At 31.6% G+C, this 18,629-nt stretch overlaps 2 pseudogenes; both read left to right on the top strand.

Moving 5' to 3' along the window:
* The window catches only part of LOC143640449 (zinc finger protein 280D-like), a 50,687-nt pseudogene extending 43,595 nt beyond the window's left edge, over positions 1–7,092 (top strand).
* Positions 7,093–8,141: 1,049 nt separating this feature from the next.
* Positions 8,142–18,629, top strand: part of LOC143640448 (axin interactor, dorsalization-associated protein-like) — a 36,380-nt pseudogene continuing 25,892 nt past the window's right edge.

The raw sequence follows: 18,629 nt of genomic DNA, 5'->3' as shown, positions 1-18,629 counted from the left end.
TCCTTATCAAAGAATAAATAAAAACAGTATATTTATTTGAAGAGAAAAAACTTTAAAATGTCATTAAAAAAATAACTTATTTTGAACTGAACCTGGTGGTACATACTTGTAATCCCAGTGACTTAGGAGGTTGAGGCTAGAGGATTCCAAGTTGGAGGCCAGCTCATCAATTTATGAGAGACCTAGTCTAAAAATAAAAAGGGCTGGAGGTATATTTCACTGGTAGAGCACGCTGGGGTTCAATCCCCAGTAAACCTGCCTCCCAGTCTTGGACTCATTCCTCTAAGGAAACAATGATTTATATAATTTTTTGCACACAATTTCAGGGCTTCCCAACCCCCTGATCTCTCTAAAAACTGTGTTTTTGTGATAATATCTTAAATTCATAAATCTCCAAATAATAGTTACCCTAGCTTGAAGAAATGATATTTGAAATCTTCTGAGGCTGTTTTCTAGGGATTATATTTAGCCAGAACATTTCTGTTCCTTTACATACAGGCATCACTGATGTGAGTAGCCATTTATCTAGTTTGTTGGCTACTGCTTTTCAAACTTTAATTTATGTAAGAACCACTGAAAAACTTGTTAAGGCAGTTTCCTGGATCCCACTGCCAGAGATTAATTCAGTAGGTTTGTGAAGAGCCTAAGATTTTGCATTTCTAAATAAACTCTCAGGTGATGGTGATACGGTTTTCTGTGACTTTCAGATATAGTGTGCTAAACTACTTCTGGTTTTCTAGTACAGAAAGCTTTCCTTATTGGCTACAATGTTTGGTTAATGGTTTTTTGTTCTGTGATTAGAGGAAGCATTAAGTTATGAGTTCTGCTTTTTTTCTTAAACCTCTACTAACAATTACAAAGAACTGTCTAGATGTTTGAATTTACAGATGGTAAACAGTAATATTTAGCTGAAATAGTGTGTACTTTCTAGATCAATTGAATTCTGTTCCCCTGTCTCTATACCAGCATGATAAGATTATTAAAAAGTTATTTTCAAAAAGTTGATTTCTAATAATAATTCAGATTGTAGCAAAATTAATTTGTTAATAAAAATTTAGAATTGTTTTAAATGTATAATAAATGAAAAATTTAGTTTGTTTTTTAACTCTTTGAGCATTTCCTTTTTACATAATGGTGAGGTATTGATCATCTAAGTATATGCTTAGGGAAAAAAGTATGTGTCATTAGGAATTAAAAGCAAAATGGAATATCAGATCAAATGTTAAATTAAACAGAGTTAATGGTTCAGTATTTATTCTGTAGTCTTTTAAAAACTAGAAACTTAAGTACAGACTTGAAATATGTTTATAAATTAATATAATTATTATTATGAAATAATATAATTCTATACTAAAATTATTAAAATGTCTTCTGTCTCTCCAGCTTTCACAGTAGTCGTCCAAGTAAAAGGTTTTGTATATTTAAGGAGCATTCTGAAGATCTCAGGTAACTAGTTGATTTTTTTTAATTCTTTCTACTAAACAATGGTTATAATTTACATTCTTTCTTGCATAAGAAATTTATTGAAATATAATTCACATGCTGTACAATATGCATTTAACAATAAAATTAATAGGTTATGGTATTGTGCTATATTATACTATACATTATAGTATAGCATCCAAACCTATAATAGGTTATAATATTATACTGTACTGCTGCTGTACAGCAATGACCACAATTAATTTTAGTACATATTGGTCATTCCAAACAGAAACCCTTTCCCCATTCATTAGTGGTTATCCCCATTTCTTTTCAACTCTCCCCATTACTAAGCAATCATGAATCTACTTTGTGCCTATGTAGATTAGTTCATTCTAGATATTTTCTACAAATGGAATGATAGACTGTGTATGTAGTCTTTTCCAACTGCCTATAAAGGTTTATGTATATTGTAGCATGCATGTATGAATGCTTCATTTTTCAAAGTGCTGAATGATATTCCATATTATGAATATGTCATAGTTTAGCCATTCATTCAGTTCATTTTCACTTTAGGTTGTTATAATGCTACATTGTGAACATTTACATATTAATTTTTTAAGGACATGTCTTTTTATTTTTCTTTAGTATATACTTAACATTAAATTTGCTGGATTTTATAGTACATTGATCCTTTTGAGGAACTGCTAAATTGCTTTTCAAAGTAGCCTCATTATTTACATTCCCACCAGCAGTGTATGAGGGTTCTAGTTTCTTCACAATCTTTTGTAACATTCAGTATTATATCTTTTTTGTTATAGTCATCCTAGTTGCTAGGAAGTGCTGTATCATTGTGGTTTGCACTTTTAAATTAAACTGTCTGTGAGTGCCAGTTTGGAAATCTGAGTGATTCCTAATGGATATTATATTGTTCCTTATAAGACCTGAGATATGCCATTAATCTCTTGGTAAATTTATTTCATTGGTGACAAATGGTGTCAAGATGAAATTCTCATGCATTTGCATTGTAAAATGAAAGGAAAAATCAGGCCCACCAACAATATTTGAATATCAAAAAGTTACTTAAGATACCTATTAAAGTGACGCTGTTAATTTTTGAAGCACATATATGAAACCACTGAAATTCTTGAAATCAGTAGTCTTCATAATTCTTTTTTGTTTGTTTCTTTTTCAAATAGAAGTATACATCTTAGCTTCTGTAAAGAAACTATGGATGAATGTTGATAATTAGCATTGGTTATACCACACACTGAATTCAAAATCCATTGAGCACCATTTTTTAAAATTCTGATTTCCTTTGTTTCTTTTTCTTTGTTTATTTTCTGCTTATGTTGCTATTCTCCTTGAAATAACAATATCTTTGTTCCACCAAACTAATTTATTGATAGGTATAGCCAAAGACGTGTGTGATGCTTTGGGTTCATGGAAAAGGAGGAAGAGGGAATGGCATTATATCTTAGGATCTTTGTGTTTATTATCTCCTATGCATAGTTTACTCTTTCCCAGATATTATATGGTTACTCCTTTATCTCCACTCTGACAGTGATCCTTTCCTTAATTACTGCATTTGAAATTGTATCCACTCCCCCCATGCTTCACTCTAGCACTTTTACCTCCTTTTAATATTTTTTTTTCATAGTGCATTTGCAATACTGTATATTTTACTTTTTGTTTGTCTGTGGTCTGTGTTCTCTTACTACATTCTATGTGGCTTGTGGTTTTGTTTTTTTTTTGTTGTTGTTGTTCATTTGTTTTTGTTTTTTTAAGCCTAGCATATAGTAGGCATTCAGTAAATATTTGTTGAATTAATTAATGTATATGGAAAAAATATGTATTTGGACAAAAGGTCCCATTTATGATGCTGAGCCAGTAGCTCACAGGAAGATAAAAAATAATGGTTCAATATTAAAACTTTTAGTCTCATTAGAGTGTTTATTGTATTCAGAGAAATTGATTGTTACTTGAGGTACTGCCTTAATAAAGACTTTTATAAGAATGAATAGGATTTATTGCATTTTAAAAGTTAGATTTTAATTTGATTTTTACCTCATTGTTGTCTAGCTCAGTTGTGTGTTAGTTTTTTAAACAAATTATCTGATTTTTTAAAGGTCTGGAGTGTTTTTCTCTCAACTACCATTATGTCTCACATTGGAATTGGTCAATTTCTGTGAGTGGAACTTAGCATATTTATAAAATTCCATATCCCCCAATCTTTGTAATTACTTATTGAAATGGAATACTTTTTATTGTGTATATTATGTGTATTATGCATTTATCATGTATGTATTGTAGCAGGTTCTGTGTAGATGATAGGGATAAAGCAATCTTGGAACTAGCCTTCAGGGAATGTTGTTCATTAGGTGGGAAATAAAGTATGAACAGAAGTAACTATGGATTTTAATAAGTGCAATAAGTTATTTCAGAGAAGTGAGAGATTACTTGGAATGATCTGGATAGGAATTAGGTTTATTTTGTTTTTAAGGATGAGTGTTTTTTTTTTAAACTGGCAGAAGAAGCAGAGGGATCTTCTAGTTGGCGAAAATAGCACAAAAGTGCAGAAATGAAAAAGAGAAGACATACAGAAAGTATGGCTAGTAGTAAATGGATGGAACATGATGTTTGTGTGATAGTAATGGATTAAAGTCTGTAGCAACAATTTTGAGCTTACAATCATATTGGAATGCATTGAAAATTAAACTTAGGAAATTTGGACTTAATTCGGAGGGCACTGGAGAACCATTAGTGTTTTGTGTAGATTCAAGTGATACTGAAGGAAAGTTGAATTCAGGGACATACAAGGTGAGTTGTAGGTGCATAAATCATTTAGATTAGGGATCTGAATTAAGGTGGTGAGGTGGTATTACATTGTGTTTATGATGTAATATGGGCTCTGGAATCAAAGTGCATAATTTTACACCTGATTTTGACCTTTACCAGCTCTATGTCCTTGGTAGGCTACTAAGCTAACTCTGTACTGTATAAAAGGGTAATAATTATAACACTGAACTCTTCAGGTTGTTGTAAGATTTAGATGAGATGATATGTTTAAAAGCAGCCTGGCACAGATAAGTACTCAATAAGTTGTTAATATTATAAAATGCTTGACATATTAAATGTTTTAAGAAAGGAGAAAGTCATAGGTGTCTATGGTTTGAGCTTTAGTGTCAAGTGAAATGGGACCATAAGAAAGTCAGGAGGAGATGATTTGGGCAGAAAGCAGATGATTTTAGATTTGATGTGCCAGTGAATTCTCTCAGTGCACACATATATCATGCTATTAGAATAGAACTTAAGGAGGAGAACTCAGTCTGAAGTATCCTGTTTGTATTCATATACTGGTGTAACATATATATTATGTAATGAACATCAAATATATGAACGTTGAATGTATATACTTTGTATTAAACTGATAATAACAGTGATCAGTTAAATGATCAATTTTTTCACCTAAACAAAATTTAGGTGAAACTTTGATTTATTAGAGAGATTCCAAAGACTCTTATAGACCCTTAAGTAGAGGAGCAACAGGCAGAGCAAATAAGGAAAACAAAAAGTCATCAAGAACTTACTTTAGTTCTCTCTGCTTTGATCTGCTAAGGCAGCACAATGCTGTCTTATTTTCTCTGGACTTGGGTTTCTTTCTGCTTTCTCTGTACAGACCATCTTTTCTCTACTAATGACCCAACTATAATATTCCCAGACTCACATATTTTCCCAAATCAAGAAATTTGATTAAAAATTCCAATTACAAATCCCTGTTTAAAAACAGATTGAGTTAGTCATGTCATCCCTTTTTAAATTATCTATATCCAGTGGAATAGGCAGTAGCCTGTTCTTTACCAGTGAAACTCTTTTTAGTATCTATGAGGGCAGTTTGTTCATAGAAAAAATTGTAGTTAGTTATTTAAGCTAAGTATTTTACATTTTAACTTTCTTTAAGCTTTTAAGTCTCCATACTCCATTTAGAATTTTAGAAATACTCCATTTAGAATTTGAGTACTTTTTAGTAATCACTTTCTAGAGGAACTTTAATTTAATGTAAGATAAAGTTCATTTAAATTGAACAGACTGAATTTTTTTCAACAGTGACATTTAAGTTCAAATTACTTTAAACAATTTAGTGTCATTTATCCATTAAATATACATGATTTTCTTTTAAACGGCACTTCAAATGCTTGACCCAACTAGCTCCCAATTGCTTAACATTTTAATAAATCTAATAAGTTCAATTATATAGTGGCTTTCTAAGTTCTCTGAACCATCTCAATATTTTTACAGTCTTAATAATATTTAAGATACTTTTCAACTAAAAGTCACGAGATCAAACACATTTTAAATATGAATCTTAAGGCCATTGACACATAACTTTAACATGCCAATTATGTTTAAATACTTCAGATAGCAAATGTTATTCAGTTTAATTCAGTGAGTGTAAGAACTATTCTAGACTCAGAAAAAGTTTTTCATAATTTTGGGACTTGTTTCCTAACTTCCTTTGAAATTCCTTAATCATTTCATGTGTTATTTAAGAATCAAGAACATGTTGGAGTTCTCCCTGCTTTGACCTGCTAAGGCAGCATGATGCTGTCTTTATTTTCTCTGGACTTGAGTTTCTTTCTCCTTTCTCTGTACAGCACTCACAAGTTTTGTTAAAGAGAATGAGTAGTATAGGCCCCATCAGGTAGGCAATAGCATTCACAGTGCTGGGATGATGAGGATTCCAAATTTGTGGACTCCAACATATTTATTAACTACGTCAGTTAATTCCATGTTAAATAATAACCACCCTTGGAAGATCATGCTAAAACCTTGGCATGTAGTGGCAGGTATCATACTATACTTCTAAATACTTTATAATTTTCTTCTAATTTTGTCCTCAACTAAATAAAACACTAGATTATAAATTTCATTCAAGTACTGACTGGCTTTTTTTGTTGTTGTTGTTCATAATAACAGTGATACAGTTGTATAGACAACCTCAGTAAATATATATTGAGTGAATGAATGCTATTCTCACTTTGCAGATGGGCAGAGGAACAAATAGAATGTGACTTGCCTATATTATTGCAAATTGTTAATGGAACCTAGACTGGTTGTAGGTCTTTTGACTGGTACAAAAGATAAATATTTATAAAACATAAATACTCTATGTAAATAAGTAGTAGCAAAATTTGGACATAGCTGTACCATTTTATAGAGAATCATTTCAGTTACATCAAATTTATATAACAAATAACAAGTTACATTTATTACACAAAAAGATAATTTGTGGAAAAATAATCATTGAACTTGTATATAGATTTAACAACAGATAAAACTTTTCTTTTATGCTATTTTTTAATAGGGGCATTACTCTTGTGTGCCTTAATTGTGATTTCCTAACTGATGTTTCTGGCTTAGATAATATGGCTGCACACTTAAGTCAACATGAAACCCATACTTGCCAAGTTGTAGTAGAGAAAGGTACATATATATAACTGTGCACTTGTGGATTTTGTTATTTATTCCATTATTTTTGGTCAACCACAATATGAACTCTTTACTAAATTGTTACTCTCATCATAGTTCATATGCTGTTGTAAATATAAAACTTTTCTTCTAATTTCAGTTTCTGTCTGTATCCCAAATTCTGAACATCTTTCTGAGTAAGTTTAATTTTTTTCAGTGCATTTTACTTTGATGGATTTTAGCACTTACTGCATTTTTAAGTGTATCATTAATAGCAATGAAAATATTTTTTAAATGTTTTTTAAACCTGCTTGTTGAAATAGGTTCCTGCTCTGTGGAGCTCGTGACCTGGTGCAAGACAAGTTGGAATTTCCTAAGTTCAAAGTTCTGAGATATTTTCTTACACAAAGCCAGTCAAGCAGCCAAGTTTATGACACTAGCTTTCATTATTCAGCTCTGTTCAGCTTGTAAATGGGTTCAGATTCCTGTTCTACTTTATCTTTGTGTCAAGTTGACATATCTTAACATACATATTTTTTCTCCAGTTGGTTTTCTCTAAAAATAACTTATTGCTATGGTCTTTTCTTACTTTGCTTAAAATAATTTGTGTTTCTCTCTACTGCACTTGCCTTCAGAGTAATACATTCCAAGTGATATGGTTGTTTGTCTTCTGTTTTGTCTGCTTCTTAATTTCATGTCTTAAGTTTTTGGACCAGATGATTGTCCTTTTTCTCATTTGTTGTCTATCATTGCACTATCTTTTTTATCAGGTGCAGAATCAGCCCAGAGATTTCAAAAAATATCCAGGGTACACCTGGACAGTGTCCCCCTTCGATGGACACAACTGATGACTGTGTATAAACTATATTATCACCTGTAACTTCATTTTTTAAAAATTGGTTTGACTAAAGGCAGGACAAAGCTTGCTAATTATTGTAGGTAATTAGTTGAATTTGTGTGACACTAATAGGTTTTAGCTTAAGCCTGATCTTTCTTTACCATCAAGTTATTCTAAATAGTTGATTTGCCTCATCAGCTATTGCCATGTCACATGTTTATGCTTTTTGGTTACTGTTGAATAGGTCTAATTTTTAGATTGAGTCTATTGTCATTCTTAGAAAATGACTCTTAAGCTATAGAAACTTGGATTCTTGCCTTATTGTCACATTTTGGCAAAACATCTTGCCTATATTTTATATGATGGTCAATACTTTGAAGAAGAATGAAGTAGGGAAGAGAAATACAGGAATATGGGGTAGAAATTAGGAGACCACCATTTTAAATCTGGTATCAGGGAAAACTTCGCGGACACATGACATTTTGAGTAGAGGCTTTTACCTATTTTTAAATTGAATTATCTCTTACCTATTGAGTTGTAGGTGTTCTTTATGTACTACAGATAAAAGTTCTTTATTTTTACAATATTTTCTCCCAATCTGTTGCCTAATTTTTGAAAACAGGATTATTTTAATTTAGTCTCCTTTATTCTGATTATTAGTATTTATTTATTTAGTTTAAAATATTTATTCTTAAGTTTTAGATGAACACAATATCTTTATTTTACATTTATGTGGTGCTGAGGATCGAACCCAGTGCCTTGTGCATGCTAGGCGAGCACTCTACCACTGAGCCACAACCCCAGCCCTGATTATTAGTATTTAACCAGGAGTTGAAAGCTATACTTTTTTTTCCTGACAAGAATCCTGCTTAGGGGCTGGGGCTGGAGCTTGGGCTTATTGGTAGAGTGCTTGCCTAGCACGTGCAAGGCACTGGGTTCCATCCTCAGTACCACATAAAATAAATACATAAAATAAAAGGTATTGGTTCCAACTAAAACTAAAAAAATAACAAAACAAAAACTATTTAAAGAAAAAAAAATGAATCCTGCTTAGGTTGATAGCCACTCCTAGCAAATTATATGTAGAAATATTCAAATAAAGAAACTATTACACTATAACTTCCCTGAACTCAGGGATGTATAGTTGACATTGCTAAGGGTGTATAGACCGTGAATTCCTGTAAGAGTCCACATAGGTCAGCAAGAGTTAAAAAAAAGAAAGCAAATACAGAAAAAGGACAATGGGCCATATTTATTTGTACCTTCTCCTGCATAAGAATTCATAAAAATGTGAGACTATGAGTCAGTGAATGACATTTTAGGAAATATATTGTGTGGTTTCCAGCTTTGGAAGCAAGTAAGTAAATGGATGAAAATTTGACTGAGTAACATGGTGGAGCTATCTTAGCAAATGTTAAGATTTTTTTGTAAGAATTTCTTGCTTAATGATAAAGGATGCAGACTTTTCATAAAGAGGATAGAGGCCATTGAGAATACTACTTGATCTTTAAGGATATGATTGCATAGAATAGAACTCCTATCTAGTTCTTGTTTTTTGGAACTGTGATGAACTTCTTCTTTAATTGCCTTTTCTACCTAGCACTTGCTGTCATTCCTACTCCCAGACCTCAACCAGAATAGCAATCTTATTTTCAAAATATTTTGCTAGCTTTTTTTTACATATACCATAAAACTCACTATTTTAATGTGTACAGTGAAGTGGTCTTTAATGTATTCACAATGTGTTATAACCATCACTATTGTAATTCCTAAAAATTTCTCCCACTCCAAGAAGAAACTTCATACCTGGTATCAGTCATTCTAAATTTTTCCATATCCTGGAAACCACTCATCTGCTTTCTTTCTCTATGAATTTACCTTTCCTGGACATTTCATGTAAATGGAATCATATAACATGACATTTACATATGACTTCTTTTTATATACCATAATCTTTTTGAAGTTCATTCATAACTGTAGCTAGCATATTATGTGAGTTTCATTCCTCTTTATGACTGAATAATAGTCTACTGAATATATGTACCATGTTTTGTTGATGGAAATTTTGGTTTTATGACTTTTTGATTATTACAAATAATGCTGCTGTAAACATTTGTGTACATGTGCTTTGTGTGAACATTTATTTTTAGTTCTTTTGGATATATCCATTCAGGAGTTTGATGGAGCATACAGTTCCTCTGTATTTAACTATATTAAACTTTTCCACAATGGCTGGCACCAATTTACATTCCCATCAGCAATGTATGGGGGTTCCAGTTTTTTCCGTACTCTCCCTACGCCTATTATTTTCTTCATCTCTTTAAATTATATCCATCTGCATGGGTGCTAAGTAATTATTTTATGATTCTGATATGCATTTCCCTGATGTCTAATGATACATAATATCTTTTCATGTGTTTATTGGCCATTTTTATAACTTGTTTAGAAATATGTCTAATCATATACTGTGTCTAAAATTGGTCTCTTTTTTTCCCTCTCTTTCTTCATAAGAGTAAGTCTTTGCCTTTTGCTGTCTCAGAAATAGCTTTGGATCTTCACCATTGAGCTTGGACTAGCATCATAAATTCATCCTGGAAAACTCACTCAAGGCCTACCTGCCATTTTTAGATATGATGATAACTGGGCAAGCAGTATTTTCTGTTTTTGATTGGTGGACGGCTTTTCTTTATTTTCCATTTAAAAATGTTTCAAAAGCATATTTTGATGGAGTTATTGTCATGGCTGTAATTTGGATTTGGGCAAATCTCATTGGGAAATGAATTATGATAGAATGATAACGTATCTATGGTTGATATATTATTGGTGCTCACTGGAAGTGTTAAAGTAGAATCTGGACAACTATTTATTGGTTGTTTATAGAAGAAATTAGTGCATAGTAAAGAAAGTTGAATTATGTGCTTTTTGAGATTCTTTGCAGCTCTAAGATTCTGAAATTTGTCCCAGTGAAATGGTATAAAAAGTATCTTATTTCATCATTATTTTGTACAAACTTTTTTTTTTGTAAAAAGTTTGATTCTCAGGGTAATGTAGATTTGCCTTGAAAATGTGGAATTACTTCAATAACATAACAAAGTATTATGCACTTTATTGTTTTTAAGAGATTTAATTTGTTTTACTTTGTTGCAGTTGAGATAGTTTGCTTTCAGTTCTAAAAAAAGTTTTCTTCTTACAGATTAGCAAGACATCTACAAAAAGAGGCCCAAGCTCAACACAACAATTCTGAATTCACAGAAGAGCAAAAGGTACCATCAAATAATATCTAGATATATTCAATTCCAAATGAAATTGCTCTTGAGTCCATTAAGCAGAAAAATAAACAAAAAACTGTTATATTTAAGTAAAAAAAAATCAGATTGATTATGCTTTGCCTAACATTAAGTGAACATTTATACAGATATATAACTTATCACTTAATGAATTACTTTAGTTAACTATTTAGGCCTTATTTAACTCTAATGGAAGTCATCCACACTTTTAGTTGAAAAGCGTGGGTAACCCAAAGACTGGAGTTTGTTCCGAGTCACTTGGAAAAACAGAAGGATTGGGAATAAGTGCATTCCACCTCAATGCTTAACTCTGAATTTTCATAACTCTTTATGTATCACCTCTCAAAGCAAAACAGAAAACACACACAAAACCCCCCAAACCAAAAAACAAATGGAAAAAAATTAGATTAAGTCAAGAAGTTGGCGTACAGATCTGTCAGCTAAATAAATATATAAGATTGCAAAATGTTTCAGTACTGTTCTTTCTTCCTTGAATTAAAATTTTTGTATATCAAGTTGATTCCCTGATAGAGATTATTTAAAAGGGGATACTTTAAAGTAACTTCATTCTAAAAGAAGAGAAGAAATGGGAGGAAACAACTCCCATTTTCTCCTGGCTCAGAGTAACTAGTTTTAAGTCAATTTTTAATCCTGTAGATAGTGAAAAATATGTGTTAGTCTTTTCCTCATCTCTTAAGAAAAGGCAGTGTGAAAATCCTGGTGACCTAATTCACTCTTATTAATACTTTTCTTTTTTTGCACAAGGGGAAATGGGAGTAATTTTTTGCATAAATTTTTAATTAAACCTAAGCAAGTTTTTAGTCCATAGGCCTGTGTTTATTAATTCTTAGTTACAGGAGTTTGGGGAGAAAAAGCCCCCAGAGGGTTAGCTGTATTTCTTGCCCAAATATATTTGTATTTTTAAAATATTTAAAATCTACTTCAAAAAAATTATGTTACTGCAATTTAAAAGGGTGTTTTTCTTTTTTCCTTAATAAGTGCTAATATCCACAATAGATTTAAGAGACTTAGGATCTTAGTCCTGGAAAATAATTATCACAAAGGAAATAGCTGATATGCTTAAGGAAAGGAACAAAGACTGTACACTATACCACTTCTATAAAATTTGTGAAGTCTGTCTAGGAGTTGTTTATGAAATGATCAGCAGGCATCATTGAATTAAGACTTAAAATATCTAAATCTTGATGAATAGAATCTTAGATATCCAGGTACATAAATTAATAGTTAATGAAGTATGTTATAAATATGAAGACAAAATAAAAAAATGTAAAAAAGTTTTAATGATCCCATATTTTAGTCACCTGTTTGCCTTCAGTTAGTTAGATTTCTCCAGCATTTGTTGCTCAGGAGTAGAACCTGTGAGCCACATGGCCTGAGATTAAAGTCTTTTGACCTCCTAAAACATTCTAAAATTACAAAACAAACAGGTTAATATCAAAAAATGAACCTTGTTAAGTGATGAGAAAAAAATTAACTTTTTCTTGATTTTTTTTAGTATTCTGAGACAAGAGTTGGTGTTGATAATGCTATTGATTCTTTAATTTATAGCTGTTTAGCTTGTCTTTGGTTATAAAGACCCCCAGATCTTGTACTCCAAAAGATCCAGGAGGCTGCAGGTCCTAGAGGAGAGAGCTGAGACCTAGAGTCAGAAGACTGAAGTCTTGCATCCTGGCTTTGGCTCTGGGCCTGATTTTCCTTATATAAGACATGAGAGATTAGAGAACTCTTAAGTGACTTTAAAAGGTCTTTCCTTCCTAAAACTCCAGTGACCTCTACATGTAAAGTGGTCTGTACCTCCTCCTCTCCTGGAAGCCTGATTTCTGAGGAACATATTATTTATAATACCTGCCCAGGAGGCATTTCTGGCTGCCAGGTGTAACTGCAGACAGAGCTTCTGTCTGCCTGTCTATTCCTTGGTCTTGAAGAAGGACCCCAAGTCATTCTGTTCTACTATATAAGGCAAGTTATATGCATTTAAAGGTTTAAATTTCTGTGAAAATGCAAGTGAAATATTCACAACAGACAGAAACTCTCATATTGATGTATAGGCCTTATATGATTGTTCCATAAGAAAAAAATTATCAAAGTCTTCAGTTAATAATGATTAGAAAAGAGAGGTCTTCAAGACATGTTCTGGGAAACACTGGCTCTTAAAAATTAATAGATTGTGTCTGTGTGTCTCTGTGTGTGTCTGTGTGTTGTGCTAAGAATAGAACCCAGGTCCTCATGCTAGGCAAGCAAGCACTCTGTATATTAGTAAGCTACATCCCCAGCCCAATAGGCATTACTTGCACACAGTTTGTGACTTCTCTGGACTTTTAATATTCTAATGTGTATGTTGGATATTTTAAAGAGTTTGGTTGTGCAGTATTTTAAAAATTATTTGCTTTTGAAAAGCTCCCCTCCTTTCTTTACAGAATATTTCATTGGATATAGTGTTCTAAAGAACATAATACAGGAAATTTTGACACATACTGTTAGATCTGCATTAAATACTATGCCTGTACATAAGCTGGAGAGAAAACTGAATTTATTTTTCTCCAAAAAGGAAAATAGAAAATGCTTTTAACCTTATTCTTTGCAAAAATGTTGTTTTATTTTGAGTTATATTTCTTATGCTTATACTATTTCATGTATTGATAGCAGTGACGAGTTATATAATTATGCCAACCATTCAGTAGTTAGTGGAACTTTGAAAAATGTTTTTGGTTTTTAAAAACCAATCTTATTACTAAAGTGCTTTCTTTATGAAACTTTTTGCTGTCTAGTTCACAGTGAGCTCTCAAATATATTTGATGAATAAATGTTTTATTAAAATAAATCCTAATTTTTAAGAGAATAACATATTTTTCCAATGTTTATTTTATATCTAAAGAATTCTAAAGCAGAACTACTAATCTGTCTAAACCAAATTAATTGGTGATAGAATAAAAACTTCACATTTATTTCCTATTTTTAATATTCTCAAAGATTTCTAGTTAAAACAAGAGTTTATGATTTTTATTTGATCCTCCCTCACGATTAGTTCCCTTAGCTTTCATTTCAGTTTTCAATAGTTTTGTCATTATAACAACTGGGTTTAGTGGCCAACAAAAAGCTGCCAAAAGCTTTCATTTCATGAAATTCCCTACTTTGGTGTAGTAGATTTTCTCATGTAAGATTCTGGACAAAATAGAACATCCTGTCTCATGACACTTACAAAGTTTTTCCCTGTTTTGAGTCAAACTTGGTGGTAATGAGAATCACAGCACTATATACTTGTTTTATGTTTTATCGATTCCACCTTTCTACTTCCACTTTTTCTCTACCCCAGTGTTATCTCTCCTCCAACAGCTAGATGGAAGATGAGTGGCTGCTTAAATATTTAAAAGTTAAGTCTGGATTAAGAAAGACTGTACTGAATTATGTTTATTTTCAAACTGATTTTATTCATTATATAAATTGAATACATTTTAGCAAAATTAATTTAGCTCATTAATTGTCCATTTTTATTCCATGTTTTCCTTTAACTGATCTTTAGGGCTCTCAATTTTCTTAGCAATGACAAACTAAAGTAGATAATACTCTAAAAATGATACTGTTTTCTGTTTCTTATGATATTAGGTATGAGCAATTAATTTGAATAAAATGCTAGTGATTTAAGTCTTTCTAAAAATCAAACATCACTTCAGTGCTTGGTTTAATGTACATTAATTAAAGTAGTCAATACTTATACTCTGGAATATGTGAACTTGTGCTTCTTTATCATTTTTCTGAACTGTTCATTTTAAGGAAGGTGACACTGTTTCAGTAGCAAGCACTTGATTTTGACATCAATAAAATCTACATGTTTTAAAAGTTATTGCCACAGCTGAAATAATAGTGTTTCACTTCTTTTTTAATACTGAAGCTGGGTGTGGTCCCTTAAAATAGTTATGAATAAGGCCTGTTGGTATTTTACCATAGTTCAGTACATTTCTGTATAAAAAGCTATTGCCTTTGCTTAACTTGAAGAAATGTTTAAGTGAGAATAGTTTGTTAGTGGTTTCTTATTGTTCAGGTACAACATTTTTATCTTAAATCTTTGAAGTGTGAAATAAAATGGATTTTAAAGTCAAGAAGGAAAAAAAGCTAACCACTATTTTGAAGATTATCTCATTGATACATCTCAATACAAGCAAAATTCTTTTATAAAATCAGTTTTGAAAGAATATAGTAAAGAATATAGCTAAATGGAATTGATTGAAGTGTGTGGTTTTATTGAATATCTTGTGTGTTATATAGAAGGCATTGGTGACTGGGACAAATTACTTAACCTGTTCATACTTCAGTTTTCACACCTGTAAAATGATCATAGCTAACTCTGAGTTGTGGGGAGGGTTAATTAAATTAATGTTTATAAATCACTTAGGAGAGCCTGTCGGAAAGTGTTCATTAGTTATTAATAAGTGGTTAATAATTAACAGTATTTGTTATTAATAAATTATTTGATTATTATATTTATACTTAATTATTTACTAGTTTTGCTGGAGTTGAGTGGTATATTTGAACAACAATGATTGGGGATATTAGACTTTATGTAGAAAAGATTGCTTACTGCTGGTTTCTATACATAGCTATTTAAGAGGATGAATAAACCTGAGTATTTTTCAAACTATGTATAAATATAATTTTCAAATGTAATCTCTTTTCAGATTAAAATTGCATATTTTCTAAGCTTTTATATTGAAATTTTTAAAAGATTATGGAGATAATTAAATATTATTACTTGTGTGTCTGAGAGGCATATCTTGCTCAATAATAGTTTTTTTTTGTGAGTTGCTATCCTAGCTGTTTGTTGAAGATACAGTAATTGAAGAGTGTCCACTAGCCTAAGCACCAGGGGCCAGGACAATACTGTTACTTCCCTTTACTCCTCTTTTACCTTTCAAAGAACATTAACCAAACACAAAATCACCAAATCCCCAATTTACTAAACATTTTGTAAGTCATACATAAAATGCGTTCAGAAAAATGTGTCAGTTTTTTTCCAAAATATGTCATTTTGTAAGCATTGTAAATGATGTACACAGTTCTTTGCTTTTATGATCTAGACTTATTCCTAAAGACATTTCAAAAATATCTTTTTTGGAAGGACCTAGAAGTCTCAGTGTCATTGTTCAGCTGCCTGCCCTGATAATTTCTTTTATGAATCTCATGAATCTCCCCTTTTCATTTCCACCTTAGCTATTCATATTCTTATTCTGAATATTGTTTAGACAGTTTGAAATAACTTAAATGATTTTTCCTTCAGTTTTTCCCCTTTCCTTTAAATTATGTTTACATTGCATACCTGTATCACAATAGCCAAGGGGTTTTTTGTTTGTTTTTTTAGAAAGAATCTCACCGTGTTGCCCACACAGGCCTTAAACTTTTAGGCTCCTGCCTTAGCCTTCCCAGTAGATGGTACACATAACTATGCCCAGCTCACAACAGTGTTCTTAAGGGCATGTCTGTTAAAAAAAAGAACAATAAAAACACACTTCTGTGTAACTTATTGTTAAAGAAATCCTAGATTCCTCAGCAAGGAGTTTGTGGAAGGTCCATTTTCAGAATGACTATGCCCTACTTCACTTTACTTTTCAAACCTATCCCTCTGCTTTCAGTTGGGGATTTTAAGTAATTGAACCATGACAATTTTCCAAACTCTTTGATTTGGAAATCCTCCCTAGTCTTTGGGACTGGATTCCTAATATAGATCTTGTTCTTTTCCTTTAGGACATAAAAGGAACTTATTTTGCTGAAGCTTATAGATTGAGTGTCTCTCTTTTTAATATAGTGATTTTGTATATGTTTTATCACACATAATAGAACATGAGCATATTAAAAGCAAGGACTGTGCCCTATCACATCTGTTTTATAGCTTATTTTATAAAACAGGTATACTGTAAAATCTGCACCATTCATCACAAATACTGATTTTGTTAATATTGCCTACGTTTTTAAACAAGTCAGAATTGAGCTTTAATCAGAATTAAATTAGACCATTGTGCTATCTTTCAGATATCTTTTAGTAAATTTCAGGCTTTATGAGAAGATGATTGGAAGGGAAGATGTAAAAAATCCCTTTTCATTGCCCTCCCCCTTTTTAATTTTCTGTTTTCTTTTTTAAAGTTAGTATTTGGGGGCTAGAGTTGTAGCTCAATGGTAGAGTGCTTGCTTGCCCAGCATGTGTGAGGCACTGGGTTCAATCCTCAGCACCACATAAAAACAAATTAATAAAATAAATGTATTATGTCCATCTACAACTAAAAAAGAGCTATTTTTAAAACAAATAAAGTCAATATTTTAACTTACAGATAACAAAGATAGTACATATAAATGGGGTAACATGTTTTGATACATGTATATATTGTGTGATATTTAAATCCAGTTAACATTTTCTACTCACTTATCATTTCTTATGTTTAAAAACTTTCAAATTTTTCTTTTTTCTTTTGAAATGTAGGATGCATTTATTTATCCCTCCACCCACCCCTACTGGCTCCAACCCCTGGTAACTACTATTCTACTTTCAACTTCTATGAAATCAACTTTTTTGTATTCCACATGAATAAGATTTTTTGGGTCTTGTCTCTGTGCCTGGCTTACTTCATTAATATAATGATCTTGTTCCATCATGTTGTTGCAAAGGATAGGATTTCTTTATTTTTATGACTGAATAGTATTCCATTGTGTATATATAACATTTTTTTTATCCACTTATCAGTTGATGGACTCTTAGGTTTCCATTTCATGGCTAATAGGAATAGTGCTGCTATGAGTATGGGAGTGCAGGTGTCTCTGCAGCTTACTGATTTCCTTTCCTTTGGCCATATATCCTGGAGTGGAATTGTTGGATCATATCGTAGTTCAATTTTTAATCTTTTGAGGAACCTCCACACTGCTTTCCATAATGGCTATCTTTGTTGCCCTTTAAATCATATCTAGACCTATCACCAAACCAAACTTGATTTAGAATTGGTTATGGCATATTAGTTTAGAGGAGAATATATACTCATCTCTCTCCCACTTCTCAGCCCTTTGTCTTCAGATTTTCTTCTCTAAAATCTGCAAGGTGCTAGAAAAGGAATAATAATTTATTTAAAGAAGTATAGATCTCTTTTGTAATTTTTTTTAAATTGTAGATGGACACTATATCTTTGTTTTATTTTTTTTTAATGTAGTACTGATGATCGAGCCCAGTGCCTCACACATGTGAGGCAAGTTTTCAACCACTGAGCTAAAATCCCAGTCCCTATAGATCTCTTATAAATAAAAATTCTTGATTTTAGTAACTGACAGTTAAAATTATCTTGGGATGTATAGCATTTTTTCCCTACAGAAAACCATAGGCAAAATTGCAACATGCTTGGAATTGCGAAGCGCAGCTTTACAGGTAAATGGATTTTTTTAATGAATTATTCTAAATTGCTCTAATAAGATATTAGACATTCATGCCCAAAGCAATATTATCTCAGAAGGGTTTTATAACAATTGGAATTGATCAGTTGAACTCACACTTAAATGATTTAGTTCATACTTTGTACACTGTAGAAATAAAAGATATGATTTTAATTTTTTCTGTTTCTATT

This window comes from Callospermophilus lateralis, unplaced genomic scaffold (assembly GCF_048772815.1).
Source record: "Callospermophilus lateralis isolate mCalLat2 unplaced genomic scaffold, mCalLat2.hap1 Scaffold_279, whole genome shotgun sequence".
In the NCBI taxonomy this organism is placed as follows: domain Eukaryota; kingdom Metazoa; phylum Chordata; class Mammalia; order Rodentia; family Sciuridae; genus Callospermophilus; species Callospermophilus lateralis.
The sequence above is the reverse complement of the archived record's forward strand: the minus strand, read 5'-3'. Positions and strand labels throughout refer to the sequence as shown.